The following is a 17,715-nucleotide window of genomic DNA, read 5'->3' as shown; positions in this document are numbered from 1 at the left end:
TGCACCACACAGACCTGTGGGTTTGCCCCTAGATAAAGTCCTTTGTCATTTTATTGACCCTGGGACTTTCCCCTGCATTCTCTCCACATTCAGCTTTCTTCAGACCATCTTTTGCCATCTCTTCTCTGGAGACTCTTTTGAAGATGAGCTGTCTGATTTTGATTGAGGTCTCTGTAGTTCTTAGTCACAGCTCTTGATCAAGCCCTCATACATAGTGTATCTGAATGACTATCAGTCAGTTTTAAGTGCTTCCAGAAGTACCATAGACTTGTTAAAAATCCTATGCTGTTCACATATGTTCTGTTTTATGTTACACATAAAACGTGGTCCTTCCTCTCTGTAAACACTGTGGGCAATTTAGAGCATAATGAGGTGTTATGGATGCTTCCCCTCACCCCACAAACGGGTGATATGTTTTGTGTCGATAGAAAGTCCCAAATCTAGGATTATGCTAACTATCAAGTTGATTATAAGTTTCAGAGTTGCTTTCATTGGTTTAGGTGCTTTGCTGACTCCAGGCCCAAAGGAAATGAAATATTCATAACACAAAGGTGTGACTGAAGATTGAGTATTTAAGTATGTACTTGTATATGTTGTTTCGGGTGTTGCTTGTTTTATTTTCAGGACTTCATTATTTTTAGGAGATGAATGCTGGATCAATTTTCTGATGGAAAAACATGTTTGATTTAAGGAGAATAAAAAAAGAAGACAAAAAGCATATCTTCAGACTATGTACTCAAGTTTTAAATAAATATTTTAGCATTTTTTGAATCTAACAATTTTACATTGTACAGGCAGAGTTCATGAAGAGCAAAGACTTAGGCAATTTGACACATCTATTGGCTTCAGAATATAACTTTCGTTACTAAGCTAGGAAACATGCTTTCATGTTATTATGTTGACTTGTGGCCATTGTGGCCTCAAATAATGAATTTCCTTCTGTATAAAGACCATTCTAAGACTTCCATTATCAAAACTTTGTAGTCAGCTATATTAAAATATAGGAAAAATTTAATATTCCATCTATTCTCTTATTATCTGGTGTCTACTCTGGTGTAATTAGAATATTGTTGAAACAAGTTTTAAGTGCAGGGAGTAATTTTAACAGCTGCTCAGTAAAACGCAATGGAAGGAAACTAAGTCATATGTCAAATCTCTTCAGATCTGAAGTTAATACTATTGAAAATGCTGTAGGTCACATTTACTTTTATAAAATTACCATGCAAAAACATCAGTAGGCAAATTATAATATGCATAATTGAAGCAAGTTAAATGATATGAAGAATGCCTTGAACAAATAGCTATGAGGGACATGTACTTATACATAACCATTATTGTGACTCCATAAGTCCTACTTAATTAGAGTTAATTACAATACTGCAGAAGTCAACACAGAAGCTGTGAGATGTGAAAAGAGACATTTTACATATTGCTGTAGGGATCATTGTATTTATGCAAGCCATTGACATGACATGGCTTTACTCTAAAGGACTAATTGAAAGAAATGTTTTTGACTACACTAGCAATATAGAAACAGAGAAACTAAAACAGCCATAAGTGCCGTAGGACTGCTCAGGAATCAGACTGTCATCTGTTCTGATTTGCACGTATCATATGAAAAGCATTCTAATGGCTTGCTCAAAACATTTTGTTCTGACAAATGCACATACACCCAATCCCAAGTCTCATCAGAATATTTTAACTTAACCAAGAATAAAAAATTGTTCAGTCCTCTCAAAATGGCTGGAGAAAAAGCAATGATATCTATTTCTACCCTGATTCATCAGGGATTAGAGCTTGACATCGATATCACTTACGCTGACATAAATTGTAAGGAATTTTGTGGCAACCAGTAGTGTTACCCCAGTGAGGAGCTGGTCTGGTATCAAAATTAGGCCTACAGTTTACTGAAACAATTAAAGGCAGGACTGCAAATATTGAAGCAAAAAGGATGTTTTGTAAAGTTAAGTGTGGAACATAAAAAGTTTGCGGTATTCTTCTAAACACAATAATTGCTAAATACAATCGTTTTCTAAATACAATGACAAGGCTTTTGGCACTCTCCCACAGTATTTCTTTATCCAAGTTGGGACATTACGGTCTGGACTGGTGGGCAATTGGATGGGCAAGAACTAGGTGGTTGATCAGGCTCAGAGGGTAATGGTTAATGGGACATAATCTATCACCACATAATCTACTTGTTATGGAGGCCCATAACGAGTGTACTGCAGGTGTCTTATCTTTGGACACATCCTATTCAATGTCTTTGTCAATGACCCAAAGGAGGCAATGGAGTGCACACTCATGAAGTTCACAAATGAGAAGGACAGAGGATCCAAAAGAATAATTCAACAAGGGCAAATGCACAGTCCTGCAGCTGGGAAGGGAGAACTTCCAGCAGCAATACAGGCTGGGGGCTGCCTGGCTGGCGAGCAGCCCTGCTGAAAAGGGCCCAGGGGTCCTGGCAGACAGCAGGCTGAGCATGAGCCACCAGTGTGCCCTGGCTGCAAAGAAGGCCAGCAGCACCTTGGGCTGCATGAACCACAGCCTTGCCAACAGATTGAAGGAAGTGATTCTCCCCTCTACTCAGCAGTTGTGAGACCACATCTAAATACTGCATCCAGTTTTGAGCCCCCCCAATAGAGGAAAGACGTTGGTGTTCTAGAGCAAGTTCAGTGGAGGGCCAAGAAGATGTTTGGGGGCTGGAGCCCTTCCCCTTTGAGGAGGTGCTGAGGGAACAGGGATTTTTCTGCCAGAAGAGGCAGCTTCAGGGGGACCTAACAACAGCCCCCTGATACCTAGGAGGAGGTCACTGAGAAGACAGCTTCTTCCCAATGGTGAACAGGGAGAGGACAAGAAACAGTGGGCTTACACTGGAACAAGAGAGGTTCAGAGTGGGTGTAAAGAAACCCCTTTTCCCCATGAGGCCAGCCCAGCAGTGCAGCAGGGTGCCCAGAGAGGTTGGGCAGTCTCTGTGCTTGGAATTTTTCAAGACACAATCAGATAAAGCCCTGAGCAACGTAATCTGACCCCATAGCTGGCCCTGCTGTGAGCAGGAGGAGGGAGTAAAGACCTCTTGAAATCCCTTCCAATCTGAGTTATTCTGTGATTCTACAATTCCATGATAATTTTTACGATATTCAATAAGGCATATGTTCCCTTATATTGCATGGGAAGGTAAAAAGTCCATCAGGGAGATCTTCCATGTACTACTAAATCATTTTAACCTATTTATTTCTAATGGGTTTTAAAAGGCATAATAAACTATCAGATTGCAGGAATAAATGACTGTAAAAGAAATAACTACAAATTATCAAGAAAAGAACTGAAGTCTAGGAAAAAACACTGCTAATTTTCTGCCAAAAGAAAGTGGGAAAATATCAGATTCACCTATGGTTGATGATCTGCTCACATACATGAGGTTTTCAGATCGTTTGCATGGTCCCCATTTTCAGGACTCTATTCAGGGAGTTAATCCACAGGATACCAGTGGAACAAGGCCAACATTTTCAACAAAATTTTGAGACTATTTTTACTCAGAAACAACTTGGATTTCTGTAACATCTCTTTTCTTTCTTTCTTTCTTTTTCTTTTTCTTTTCATAGCCAAAGATTGGGATATTGCAAGATCAAAGTGATAACCTAAGAGACTCATGCAGAGACACAGGAGGAAACTGTGCTGCCTCTGAACTGCAAAATCACTTTCCTCTCCCTTCCTTCCCTTTGCATCGTTCCTTACTGCCCCAGATGTGAGCCTTCTCCAGGGGAAGGATTAAATATGAGGTATGATGGATCTGGGGGTGGGAGGGATTAGGGGGGATCCTAATTTGCTAAAACAAAGAATATTTTACACATTCAATACAGCCTACTGCTAATTAATGAATGCAGTTAAGGGGATAGAAGACATAAATTTCATTAGAATTGCTGTTCTCAGGGAGAATGACATCTAACCCAGAAAAAGGATAAAGAGCTTTGCTGTGCTGAAAGCTTTAAGTGAATCATTTTAGAAACCTCTTTCACTCAAAGCAACCATAAATTTAAGCTCTTCAGGTGGCGTAAAGTAGCATGGGTCCACTGACTTCTGTGGGGTAAATCTGGTTCATACCAGTGGGGAATGTAGGTCCAAACCTCCCTCTAGGCAGAAGAAGTAGGCAAAAGTTCCTACAGAATGAAAAAAAGCTAAGAAAGATCCTGTCTGAGAGTAGAATATTAAAGCCCTTTCTCAGAAAGGAAGGCAGTAGATTAAGAAGTCATTTTCAGAGCTGAGGAAAAGAAAAGGGAAAAAATCTTTCTCAGAGCAGAAAGAAACACATCAATGAGAGAAAGGGACTGTCTGGCTCCTGGACTCCCAGAATATGAAAGCTCCTGAGGCTGTTGAAATTTCATCTTTAGGAAAAAGAGTGTTCAACCTCCCTCTCACTCAGTGATGGAAAGATAAATTAAAAAATAAAACTTATTAGGGCTGAAGAAGAAACCAGAATAGTGAAGTCCAGAGAGATGTAATAAACACACTCTGGACAAATTTAGCACCTCAAAAAGATGAAGAGCATATTTCATGGAAAAAACACCTGCCAACAATTATAAGTACACTGAACTGAAAATTGACATTCAGAACCTCTTTTTCCAGTGCATTGCCCTAGGAATTCGGACTTATGAGTTTGAAAGGATAATTAGTGATTTGGAAGCAAACCATTCTGGGAGAGCATCAGAAATGTGCTGCTGTTTCTAAAAGCTAAGATCAAGTTTTCTTTATTCAGAGGAAAGCAGCAAACAGACAAAGAAGAAAAATTGCACCAATTGTATTACACAACCAAATGCAAAATATTTTAAAAGTCATTTTAAACCAATACATTTTCCAGTGCCTTCTATAAATCTTATGTCCAGGCAGACTGGAAAGTCTTGCTGTGTTTGCTAGATTGAAAAGCAATATGAATAATGCTAAGGCATTGAGTGATGTTAAATTTTAGTCATAAAATGGTATCAGTATTCTAATAAATTTTAGGGAGATGGCATTAGATTTCTGGATCTTAGTTCATTGTACTAATATAACACAATGTTATTTAATGATAGCTTCGTAAGGAACATGAAATTAGCTATGTAAATCTTGTATTATTAATATTGAATCAGTTTACATCACAACATAAGACAGATGTACTTTCTACAGTCAAGGCCCAGTATTTGTAGGGCGCTTTTTCTATGTACAGTGAGAGAGAGTCCAAAGCTGACAAAGGTAGTGAAGTTTATTGCTAATAAATGATAGTGTAAAATATTATTTTTACATACATGTACTAATATCCTGAGGGTTTCTAACTGAAGTATTTTAAATGCCCCTGATTTTTGGTGGAACTTACCTTGTTTGAAAGGCCAAATGCTTAATTTTCCCAGGTATTTTTAAGATCTTCTGGATGTTAATTCATGCTGCTGTTCCGCATGATGAATTTTTGGGAAGGGTGCACAGTGCTTGTAGCATTTTTAAATTTTTCTTCCCATGATTATTTAAGCATCAAACCTCACCTTCGATATGCTCCTTAGTTAGATCTCATGCCTGAGTTTGCAGTTTGGGAGGCTGCAAATGGCTAGTGGGAAGTTCTGGCCGATATGTTTCTTTCTGGCTAGATGAACCAAACTCACTCAGGGATAAGTTCCATGAATTTTAGGGGACTTAGAAAAGCAATTAATGTGGTCTGGTTTATTTATTATACTTGTCAGGCATTTGTGCAATGTGAAATCAGATCAGTGTGGCATATGTCAGATCTGGTTTGCACGCTCTAATTATGCAATTTATTTGCTCCATGCATATAACCAAAGCATGCAGAATGCACTCTGCTGTGGGGGAAGGCAAAACCAAGCAGTTTTGATCTTATCTGTGGCTCTGTAGAAAAATATTTCTGAGCTGCTTCTCTCTGCAGATAAAATCATATTTCAAATTAAGATATGCATCCAGCTTTTTTATGGTAACTTTAAATTTCGCACCTGCAGTCAGGTCATTGTACTGATCCCCAGAGGCTTTCCACTGAGCATAGTGGTACTCAGTGTATTTGACTCTTCTCATCAGAACCTACTGGTACCAGAAGCTTGCTGTCTTACAGGGCTTCTTCAGCCCCAGTAAAGGTTTTGTTTGAAGTACTTGAGCCTTTCTTGTTGTTCAGTGTGAAATAATGTACAGATATATGGAACAAGGGCAAGCTACGACTCTTTCTCAATCTTTTGATTCTGATTTGAGAAAGTTGTTCTGTGAAATGTTAAAAGTCAAGCTCTTCCATTTTAAGGGAATATTTTATGTACATATTTGTGATCGTCTTTCAGAAAGCTTAGATTTATTTCTCCAAATACAGCTTAATAGGAGTTCATGAATAGAGATTTTCATCAGAATGTCGTCCATATAGTCTCAATCCATTTAGCTGTAAATCACTCCTCCAAAAATATGTAATTGGCCTTTTATACTGAAGATAAAAATGTTATTTACTTATAGTTATACCGAGGATTGTCAGTAACTGATTCCATAGAGGTGAATTAAGATGCAAGTATAAGGTGTCAGTTGTAATCTTCAGAAACTAATGTCTTTTATGGGACAGGTCAACATTTTAAAGTTTTAAAACAATACTTTAGAATACTAGTCACTGAGCCTATCCACTGAGCCTATGCAGGCCTCATGCTGCTTAGTAGCAGGTTATCAATAATGAGTAATAGCAGAGTTCTTATTGTTAAACCATATTTCTCCTAGTTAACTCCAGCAAGGAACTTATTTGAAGGCAGATTTATAAATCTACACTAAAATTATCATTCATAACCATAATGATGATATGAAACTGGGAGGTGTGGCTGGTACGCCAGAGGGCTGTGCTGCCTTTCAGAGGGACCTCGACAGGCTGGAGAGATGGGCTGGCAGAGATGTCAACAAAGGAACGTGCAGAGCCCCGCACCCGGGCAGGAATAACCCCATGCACCACTGCGGGCTGGGGACCGACTGGCTGGAAAGCAGCTCTGCGGGAAAGGACTTGGGGTTCTTGTGGACACCAAGCTGACCGTGAGCCAGCAAGGTGCCCTTGCGGCAAAAGCTGCAACAGCCTCCTGGGCTGCATCAGGATGAGCACTGCCAGGAGGTCGAGGGAGGTGATGCTTCCCCTTGACTCAGCCCTGGTGAGGCCACACCTGGAGTGCTGGGTGCAGTGCTGAGTGCAGTGCTGGGCTCCCCAGTATGAGAGAGAAATGGACATACTGAGGCAAGTCCAGCAAAGGGCTTTGAAGATTATAAGAGATTGGATCATTGATCATACAAGGAGAGGCTGGGACAGCTTGAACTCTTTAGCCTTGAGGAGAAAAGGCTCCAGGGGGATCCTATCAGTGTGTAAAAATACCTGCAGTGAGTAAAGAAGATGGAGCCAGACTCTCTCCAGTGGTGCCCAGTGACAGGGTGAGAGGCAATGGGCCCAAATAGAAATACATTTACATTAAATTAAATTACATTAACATTAAATTAAATTACATTTACATAAATTACATTTAAATGTAAGAAAAAGCTTGTTTACTGTGTTAAGCACTGGAATGGGTTGCCCAGAGAGATTGTGGAATCCCCATCCTTGGAGATATTTGAAACCCAAGTGGACGGGATCCTGGGTAACCTGCTCTAGTGAACCCTGTTTGGAGCAGTGGGGGTGGACTGGGCATCCCCACGGTTACTTTCTAACATCAAGCACATAACTTGAAGCGAATTTTAAGCTTCTCTTTGAGAACATGCTATAGCTGTCTATGTAATGCTTTTGTTAATTAAAGCAAATAATATTTCAGGAAGGTTCTTGAACTGCAGCCATCTTAAAAGGCATACTATATATATGGAGTAGTATCCAAGTATTCATGCCAGAGCTTGACAGCAATCTCTCTTCCTGATGGAGTACTCCATCATGAGAACAAAGAGACAAATCCTGCACTGCTTTGTACCTGGCATAACTCCATCGACTTCATTAGGTGGATTTATCCTATTACGGATTTTCAAATGTTATAGGACTATGACATAAAAAGTGGTACAGATGTGAGAAATTAAAATACAAAAAGCTGCTAACTGTGGCCCCTAAAAACACAGTGAAGATGCGTGGGATATATGTCCCAAACGTAAGAGGCCGAGTTTACTAAATTAACCCAAACTTCGATTATGATAGTAACAACTTCAGAACTGTTTTGGTGTGATGATAATTTTGTAATGATTTGCATGAAGGAATTTTAATGGCATTTTTGAGCAGTCATAATAATTCCTTCTTATCAAAACTGAAATTAATTTGTAGTCTTGTTCAGTTTCCCAAGAGAGGCAGAAACAGACCTCATGAAAGCCAGGACAGAAAGTCCGAACAACTTTCTTGACCTTTGCAGAATGGCACAGTGGACTGGCAAAATCTGTATTGCATTGGTATAACATGTATGTCAGAGAGCACTCCACTTGACAACTTTGCAGCACCTTCAGCAGGGCAATATTCTTTCAAAAATTCCAGTACTTGTCTGCTGGGAGCTGATGCCAGCAGTAATTCCTAGGGATTAGACGAAGTGCTTAGTTTTTGTGATGTCTGCTTCTGTGTGATACATGTCTGTAGGTCCATAGACTAATGATGCTCAAATGTCCCTCCTCCCAGTTTGATCCAGAGAAAAGAGACAAAGAATGGAAAGGAAAAGAGAGAAGAACAGAGAGAGAAGAAAAAATAACAGATGCAGAAAAAAGGTAGGAATAAAAAAAAGATCAAATGGACATGCGAAAAGAGAAACAGAAATATGTAAAGAGCCTGAGAACGAGAGACACGTAAAGAAATTTCTTTTTACAGGTAATTTTTTATTTTTTATTTTTTATTCTTCATCCATTTTTTCTGTTGAAATGAAGCATATCTTTTCACACTGTGTGCATGCATGCCCTGTCCCTCTGAACTACTTGGCCAGTATGAAATATATAATATGAAATTTGGCAGAAGCAGAATCTCTGTAAGTTTCATTAACAAAAATGACAGTGCTGGAGAGGAAGAAAATTTCTTCCTCATTGGGCGTAGGGGAAGATGTACCACAAATATGTACAATGTTACCTGGAAAACCCACACTGGAAAGGAAGGTGATGAATGCCCAAGCCTTGGAAAAGCTTCAGGAAGAGCTTATACTCCAGTCTATCAACTATGAAACACAAGTAAGTAGGAAACCAGACTCTGTTAATTCTGAAACATTTGGACCTACTTAGGTGTTTTATTTTAAAGAAAAAATGCCTACAGAATGAGAATGATTCTAAGAGTTAGTTCACTGACTAACAGCTATTATCTATTAGCTTTGATTTTATTAAATTTAGAATTGAGCTTCCCAAAAAACGTGTCTCTGATGAGGTGAAAACAAGAGTTGTGATAAATAGAAAGCCTGGGCACTAAACCTTCTTTCCAGGAAAATTTAAGTAAATTTCAGGAGCAGTTATGTAAGGAAATGCTGCCATTCCACATCAGCAAGTAGGTCTGATGCAAGACAGTTATAAAAGCAGTCAGTCAAGGTAGATGCATCTAAGGAGAAGGACACCTATGGTAAATGGGAGTAAGCCCAGTGATCGCCTAGCCTGGAACCTGCATATACCTCAGTCAGCTAGTGCTGCCATTTTCAATCTTTTCAGCCATGCATGTCTTTGACAAACCACAGCTGATCTGTGACAACACAGTCTGTTCCAACTTACAGAGCACATATTCCAACATATGTAACATAGAGGAAGCCAATAATAAGAGCTTTGCAGATATGGGTGCTATGTTTTGGTTTTTTTCTGTAATGTGTGCTACAGGGAGCATTCATGTCACTGCTTTAGGCCAGATAATTTAGTTGCGATCCACATTTCAGAAATTCAGGTGCTTTGGCAATGGATGCTGTCAACAAAAAGAGGTAGGTGTCTCCGGATAGTGGTTCAGGGCTTTAAATGAAATACCAGAATATGTACACTTTAATAGCCAAAAAAGAAGGAGAAGAAAAAAGTTCTTTTACTGATAGCTATTGACAAGTTTCACTAGCTCAGTAAACCATACCTGACTTGAAAGAAAATGCTTCAGGGTAAAGACAGCTTCAGAAAATGAACCTTTTTTAAACAAATCTAGACAGGTAGATTTAAGATCATTTTAAGGAAAGGAAAGAGAAGGGAAAATTCTAAAGTATGACTCTTAAACTGGCCTGTTGTTTTGAGGAAGAAGCATGTACAGCTTTCAAGGTTTGGGGTGATGGAAAAAATGCAGCTCAGATAGTGCTGGAGACAGAAATATTACTGGCTTATTTATCTTCCACCAAGGAATCTCTCAGTTCATGAGGAAAAAATACTTTCTATTGGAGAAATTTTTAGAGTATATATCAACCATCACAAAGACTGAGTTAAACTCAGTGTAAAAGAAGTAATGAAATTCCAGGTAAGGACCACCTGTTTCCTCACTGAGGTAGAATATCCGTCTGTAATGATGGACCATAGAGTGCAGGACTGTGGCACTGTAACTTCCTGGCAGTGAACAAAGCACAGCCTTGCCTATAGATAAAAAATTAAAATTTGTGAAGACAAATAAGTTCTGTTATACAGATTGCCTTCAGTTTGTGCACTGAAAAGATCCTACTTCAGTGGAATTATTTTTGTTGTTTTGAAGGTGGGAAGATGCCATCTGAGGAGAGAAACTTAGGCATGTATGACATAAACATTTAGGCTTGCTATTTAGGGTACACCCAAACGCACACAAGATTAAGGTTATGTATCACAAATACTTAGAAGTAAAGATAATTGTAATGGCGTAAAGCTTTTGTGATCTCCATCTTCTGCTATAACCCTCTAGGGTCACTTCTATTTGATCATCTTTTACCAGGTTTGGAGATTGGAAAGCATATTCGTTCATACAGCTCATGAGTACACAGCAAGTTATTGCAAGGCTGTGCACAGAAATGGGCTATTGAACACTAACATGCTCCCCACTCCACCAGTCACTGGTGAGCCCATGCTGCTGTCCGTCCCCTGGGGATGTGGTGGCCTCCATCACTGCTTGGAAGGGGCTGATGCGCTCTGCCTCGCTGAGCTGCCGGCCTCTCTGCTTCCCCTCCTGGGATTTTGTATCTTGTCATGTCATGTCTTTTCCAGCTGCTTTGTAGTGGAAGAACTTTTGCAGATGAATAGCTCCAGGAAATGGTGACTCCCTGTCCGTATATATTTTTTAAGTTTGTACTTTGAATTGTGGGTGCTTAACTTTCCATATTGCATTTGGAGCCTAATTCATGGCTGCAGTTTATGCCAGAAAACCTGATGCTTAGAAGTGAGACATTGCAATTTTCAGTATTTTAGCATCCAAGACATTTTGTGAAGGTGGCCCCTACTCTTTAGTTGCATGGAATTACTTTATGAAAATAGCATGTTTCTTCCCTAGCCACGTCACTCAAAATTGTCTTTGGCTTTTAAATCTTGTAGGTTGTGAGCCTTACGGCAATGATTTCTGAACACCAGATCCCATTACTTTCTACAGATATTTTTTCCATTTAGCATCATTTTAATTGCCATGTTTCTTCTAAGTCAAAGCTCATATACTCATTACTATCTTACATTTGACTCAAGTTGGCACAGAGAGACAGTGTCCAATCTAAATACCATTTCTTATGGATTTATGTTATAGGAGGCAACTGTCCTCAACTTGTTTATATTGGCAAAAGGCACACTGACCTCCGTAGAAGTATATTCAGCCAAACAGAAAATCTAGTCTGTGAATATCTAGATACGTAGATAGATAGAAAGATACAGACAGATATATGTGTGGCTATGCAAACTATTTTTTTGCTGTTACAGTGTGCCCATTTTTATTACATAAGATTCAAAAGATTTTTGGCATTTTGTTCTCAAGTATTCCATCTTAAGATTTTGATTATCAAACATAGACTTTTTAGAATAATACATTCAATGCTAAAATCTTACCTCACTAGATAAAAACAAGGAATAAATATTACTTAACAGCCAGCTTTATTTTTTTAACAAACATAGTCTACTCTTCTAGGCTATCTGAACCAGCTGATAAAGTGTGTATAACCCCTGCAGATAGCCACCATAATTTGGCAGACTATATTGTATTAAAGAAAAATTCTTGTTAGGATTTGATCATCTGATGGCAAACATGACTGCTGTGGAATTTACAATATATAACATAACTATTTAGGGTAAAAAACTTGTAATAAATATTTTCTTTCATGTTATGAGGGTTTTTGTGTAGAAAGCCTGACAGAAGCCAAGGCTAAATACAAATAATTTGGAATTCACTGTAAAAATAAGAATAACTTTTCACAGTAGTCAGAATTCCAGAAACAAATACACTGCAGTTATAGAAAATCACAATATATTTTATTTTGCTCCATGCATCATTAGCAAAATTGCCTGTTCATTTCTTCTACCAGAATCCACATTGTGGATGCTAACAGTAATAATGAGAGTGCAGATAGAGTTTTTGACATTATGTAGAGTGTGCAAGCCCAATGGTTAGAAAAATTGTGTTTTGACTGGTATACTGAGTACAGCTGATACCTACTCCATTATGAAAATAATTGGATCAAATTCTTTGCTGAGGTATTTTGACAAGGCAGCAACAGTTTAACGGGAGATTAATTTAGATGATCATAGAATTGTGCCCATGTTTCTTCCTCAGCAATCTTAAATTCTGACCCTGTGCATGATTTAAGTCAAATGGTGTTGAAGAGTAAGATATAGAGTAGAGATCATAAACTCTATTTTACAACTATTACAGTGGAAGAAAGTAGATATAATCACTGTGAACTACAGCAAATCCTCAGAACCTCATAATACCTTGACTCTATGCTCTAAAATAATGCCTATAAAAGAAGACCAATTACAAAGCAGGACATTTCACAAAACATAAAATATAGTTAGAAGATTCTTCTTTCCTTTAATATGTCTAGCATTTCGAGTGACTGGAAAAAGGTGGTGAATGTAATTGATTAGCTTAACATATTTGCTTACAGCTATAGTGTCTTATTTTAGAAACCGAGAATAAAAGCAACACTAAAGGCAGGCTGTCATTTTGATCAAACTATATATTTTATTAATGTAAACTTTATATATAAGATAGCTAAGGCTGAATTGCTTTCATTTTACTTCTACGATTTATGTTGCTATCCATTGTTGTGTTTTGGCTGTTTTGGATTGAGACTTTCAAAGGGACCTAGAGGAGTTCGGTATCTGAATCTGACTGAAATTTAGTGGGAACAGGATATTTAATTACCTTAGGTGACTTAGAAATCCTAGCAAGAAACTTGTCAGCATTCTCAATTTTAATGGCATGATAACACATAAATACAGGGGGTATGTGTCAATTTTTATGGCAGAAAGAGGATGGTTTCCTGTCCTCCCCCCTCTTAGGAACATAAAGGGTTGAATCAGGTGTAGAATGGCTCTTATCTTCAACTTGAAGAGCATAGGCAGACAGCTCTGCCTGCACTGAGCCCCTCCATTTCATTGCCTTTCCTGACCTAACAAAGTTTGATATTGGTCCAGCCATCTACCCAGATGATGGAGGGTGGCAGGACTAGTGCATACGTTTGTGGGTGCTTTGGGGCTGTGGTGCAGGGAAAAGGACATCGTTTACATGGTGTATGATTACAGAGCAGAAATGCAGCTCCTGTCTGAAGGAACTGACTAAAACTACTGAGTTCACCTCTGCACATCAGTGCTCCATTGTACTCTTTGAAAAATGCTTTATGGCTTTCATTTGACCCAGTTGCACTGGTGAAAAAACTGAAGTAATATCCTGGTGATTCTGGCTGTTCATCTGCAAGGAGTTATGTGCTGCAAAAGTAAGGATGTTGTATTTGTCATAAAGTGGATGGGAGCAAGGAACTGCAAAGTTGTTGTCACACCAGATGATCTGCAGCAAGGAATTGCCTCAGGCAGTATAACCACCTCATTGACTCTGAAGTCAGATACTTATTGCTGATGGAAGTTGTCCCACACATTATTTATGCACATTCATACACGCACCCCCTACGTGTGTATGTGTGTGTATATATGTGTATATACATACCCGCACGTGTGTGTGTGTGTGCGCACACACTTTTCATCTACGGTTTGCAGTTTATGGTTTTCCTTGATATAGCAGAAGAAGGATGTCTGATTTTGCCAGTGTGGAATAAGCTTTTACCAAGAATGCACAAGGGTTCCATTACTTAAGAAACAAAATAAAACTAACAAGAAAAAGGAGAAGTTTCTTACAGAGAAATAACATTCAAGAGACCTGAATTGTGGCTTCTCGCTCTCCTTGTTTGTTTCTGTGGAAGAGTTTGCAGCAGCTATAAGCTTTGCTGACCAGAGAAAGGTAGAAATTCTGGGAGTTGCTGGACTGAAAGGACGTAGCCAGCTTGCACAAATAATACCTTCCTTGTGCCTTAGAGGTGACACTGCCACTTGTGTGCAACATCGTTACCCCGTGGCTGTCTGCTTGCTTTCCACAAAGCATAGCTTTGTTTTAATGCATTATTTTGCCACTCCCTTCAGTAACTTATTTTGGTCTTTGCATGCACTGGCAGTCTTACTGGTTGTATCCACACTGTCAGGTGATAACACTGTAGGCATCAACCACAAAACCAAATCCAACCTGTCTTGGCCTTAGAGGGTAAGTCATGAATGTGTGGCATAGTTGAGAAAGCCAGGGAAAGGAAGAGGGGATGGTACCTTGAGACAGCCTGATCTTTCTAGCTGTGTCTGCGGTACGTCAGAGGCAGTCTGCATGGCTTCCTCATCTGAGTGTGCCCCGGCCTGTAGCCTCCCAAATCTGCAAACACTCATCATGTGAAGATCCACACTGGAAGTCCCACACCTCCTGGCAACCTGGCGCTGCCCTTCTCCCTCACACACAGCGTTTCTCCGCAAAATGCCAGGCATGACTCTCCTCTCACCCTGAAAATGCCTCTCTGACTACTCCCTAATCATCCTTGCATGCATTTTTGCAAGCCAGGGCCAGCCTGCTGCTGGCTCCTTCTGGTAAAGCCATGGCAAAGGCCTGCTAAAGCAAATCCTCTGTTGGATGGTCTTCACCCTTGTGCAGAGATATCTGCAAAGCACATGGGTAGCAGCCCCTCCCGCCTCATCCTGATGCTCTGTGGGAGGGCAAAATGCTGTTGGCAGGTAACGGAGACCCTGGAAGTGCACCCCACAGAGGACTGTGGTGAGTTGTAGAGCGGGCATGATTGGAGCAGGTGCATGGGGCATGGGATAAGCGAGGGCATGCTGAGGGCTGCCATAAGGGCCTGTGGGATATTCATGTAATGTGGCCACTCGAGGGGGCCTGTAGTGTGGGCGCAGGCTGGAATCCCCTCACCAAAGGACCACCTAGCATACCTGTGACTGTGACCTCTGGGGCTAATGGGGCTAGTCCAGGGAGAAAGGCACTTGAAGACCAGGCTCTTGGGCAAATGTGCTGATGTAGTTTTTTACAGGCGTTGGCAGTGGCATTTTCTCATGTGTATGATGTGTTGGTATTGCTCTTCTCTCTGAGGGTGATGTTTGTTAGTTTTCAAATAAGAATCAGACAAAAATTACAATCATAAATGTCAGAGCCTGAGTTATCCACTCTAGAAGCGAAGCCGCTGGAAGGGCATTCAACCTAAAAGCCTTATTTCTTTGAAATGAATTTGAATGTATAAATGGTTGACAAAATCTGTTCCCTTTTCAGAGTGTTTTGTAGACTGAATTTGTTAACGTGTTTAAGAATACCTTGTTAATTGGCTCATACAAACCTAGAGTCCTAGGTTGCACACTGGGGAATTAACCCTTTAGTAAACCTTAAGTATTCTAATGGCTTTGAATTGATAACTTAGATGTTTTGATATGTTTTTCTAGCTATGCCAGAGCCTTTTTTCCCCGAGGAATCCACTGTACTGGTCCTCACAGGTGAATCCTGCTACCGTAGCAGATTTTCTACTGTGATTTCCTGCTATTATCTGAGATACAGTTGAGGGCGCAGGTTATGTGAAGATTTATTTTCTTATTCTAGTAGCTTTTGATGTTTGAAGTATAGAGTAATCAGATGGAAAGATGGTGACCTTCATATTTTTGCCCAACTTTGTAATTATGGGCTTATAAGTAAAAAAACGGTTCTCTGAATATAGGGAGGTATTTTTTGAAGTCAGGACATTTCATAATAAAATGATATTGCCACATTTTTAATGAGAAAAAAAGACCTGTATTGCAATTTTGGGGCATTTTGACGTGTTCGGTCAGGATACCTTAGTCATGTGCTGGCCACAGGCAGCAGTGTGTTGACAAGACTGGAGGAACACGCGACAATCCCAGCAGTTCATATTCCAAGTAAGATCTGTTCAGAGAGATGTGAGCCCTCCTGCTTCTCATCTCTTTAGATGAGGTTTACTACGCGGTGCGTACCCTCACACCTGCACATCTTCCTCAGCTCCTCAACTGTCACTAAAGCTGTTCAGTTACATCCGTTCCATAGTTGTAATATCGGCACTGCCTGCTTGATGTACAGCAGCTGACTACTTTAAATCTGACCTTCCTTGGACGGAGTGCTTTCCAGTCGCCAAAGAGCACAGTTCTCTCATGTTTCAAAAACGTTTCATGTTGGTGAAAACACCCAATCATAGTGTATGAGTATCCGGATAAAAGATTCCAGAACAACAAGCAGTAGGAGCTGGAGTGAAGAAAAAAAAACAACCTGTGCTTTTATCTTTAGCTCAGCATTACAAACTGGATGTTTTTGTTTACTTTTGGTATCAGTGATACTTTCAAAATGAGCTGTGTTCCCGTTCTGTGTGGTGCTGTGCCTGGGGGAGAGGCACTCTACGAGCTCATTTGCTCACATTTGCTGTGCCTTACTCTTCTTTGAACTGTGAACTGGAGAGGAGGTGACCGAGCCCCCTGGTTTTCAATAAAGTACATGGTATCCCTTTTTTTCTGGGTCACCTCCTCCTTGCTTCTGTATTTGATGAAAAAATTCCCCTTGTGCTGAGGGGAAAAATAAAGCTGTGCTCTCACAGGCGGATGAAATGCAGCTCCTTTTGCCAGCATCTCTAAGAGGTTAGGGCACACACAGCTATAGACAGACTCTAGCACTCATACCTGTGTTCCTCTTACCCTTTTTACATATGGATTATGAAATTGTGAGCTTAGCAACGATAGGAAAGAGATCAGCATTGGTAGCAGTGGCGTGGGTCATAGACATGCTCTGGGTCATGAAACACATTGCCAAAAGAGAAAAATGCAAGCATCTTAAAGCGAGGAGGATATTTGTTGTGAAAAACACTGGATGCTTAAGGGTTAGATGGGACTAAGCTGGCTGGATTGAGGGCAATCAAGGCATGAAAGTTATTTAACTCCAGCAAAGTAGTTAGGTATACCTCCTAGCTGCTAATTTGGCAAGAAGGAAGCAGACATATAAAGCAGCAAACAACAAAATCTAGGTGCGTGGGCCTGATTTCTTAGCGCTCAAAGGGCACCTCAATCCCTCAGCCTGGCTCTGGCCCTGCTTCAGTCACAACAGCTTCCCTGCATAACTCTCGCACCCACTGAGAGTTAACCTCTGGCCCTCATGTCTGCCCTTTCAGCGTGTCTTGCAGTTGCTCATTCTTTTAAAAGCAGATTTCACCCCACCCAGCACCTCAGCAACAACCTGCAGGCTAGAGCTGAGGGCAGCCCTGCCGCTCTCCTGATGAAGCTATGCCTGTGACCACATAATTTGCTGCACCT

General features: G+C 40.1%; 1 long non-coding RNA gene across 1 annotated transcript in view; it reads left to right on the top strand.

Annotated features, from left to right (window-relative positions):
- LOC135328799 (uncharacterized) overlaps positions 1 to 17,715 on the top strand; it is a 142,894-nt gene that overhangs the window by 44,329 nt on the left and 80,850 nt on the right. Inside the window, exons 3-4 of the long non-coding RNA XR_010389837.1 lie at positions 3,606 to 3,782; positions 8,621 to 8,706. This is a non-coding gene — a long non-coding RNA (uncharacterized LOC135328799). The remainder of the gene's footprint in view (positions 1 to 3,605; positions 3,783 to 8,620; positions 8,707 to 17,715) is intronic.

The sequence above is a fragment of the Dromaius novaehollandiae genome, chromosome 6, assembly GCF_036370855.1.
Source record: "Dromaius novaehollandiae isolate bDroNov1 chromosome 6, bDroNov1.hap1, whole genome shotgun sequence".
NCBI classification, from domain to species: domain Eukaryota; kingdom Metazoa; phylum Chordata; class Aves; order Casuariiformes; family Dromaiidae; genus Dromaius; species Dromaius novaehollandiae.
This window is presented reverse-complemented; position numbering and strand designations above follow the sequence as displayed.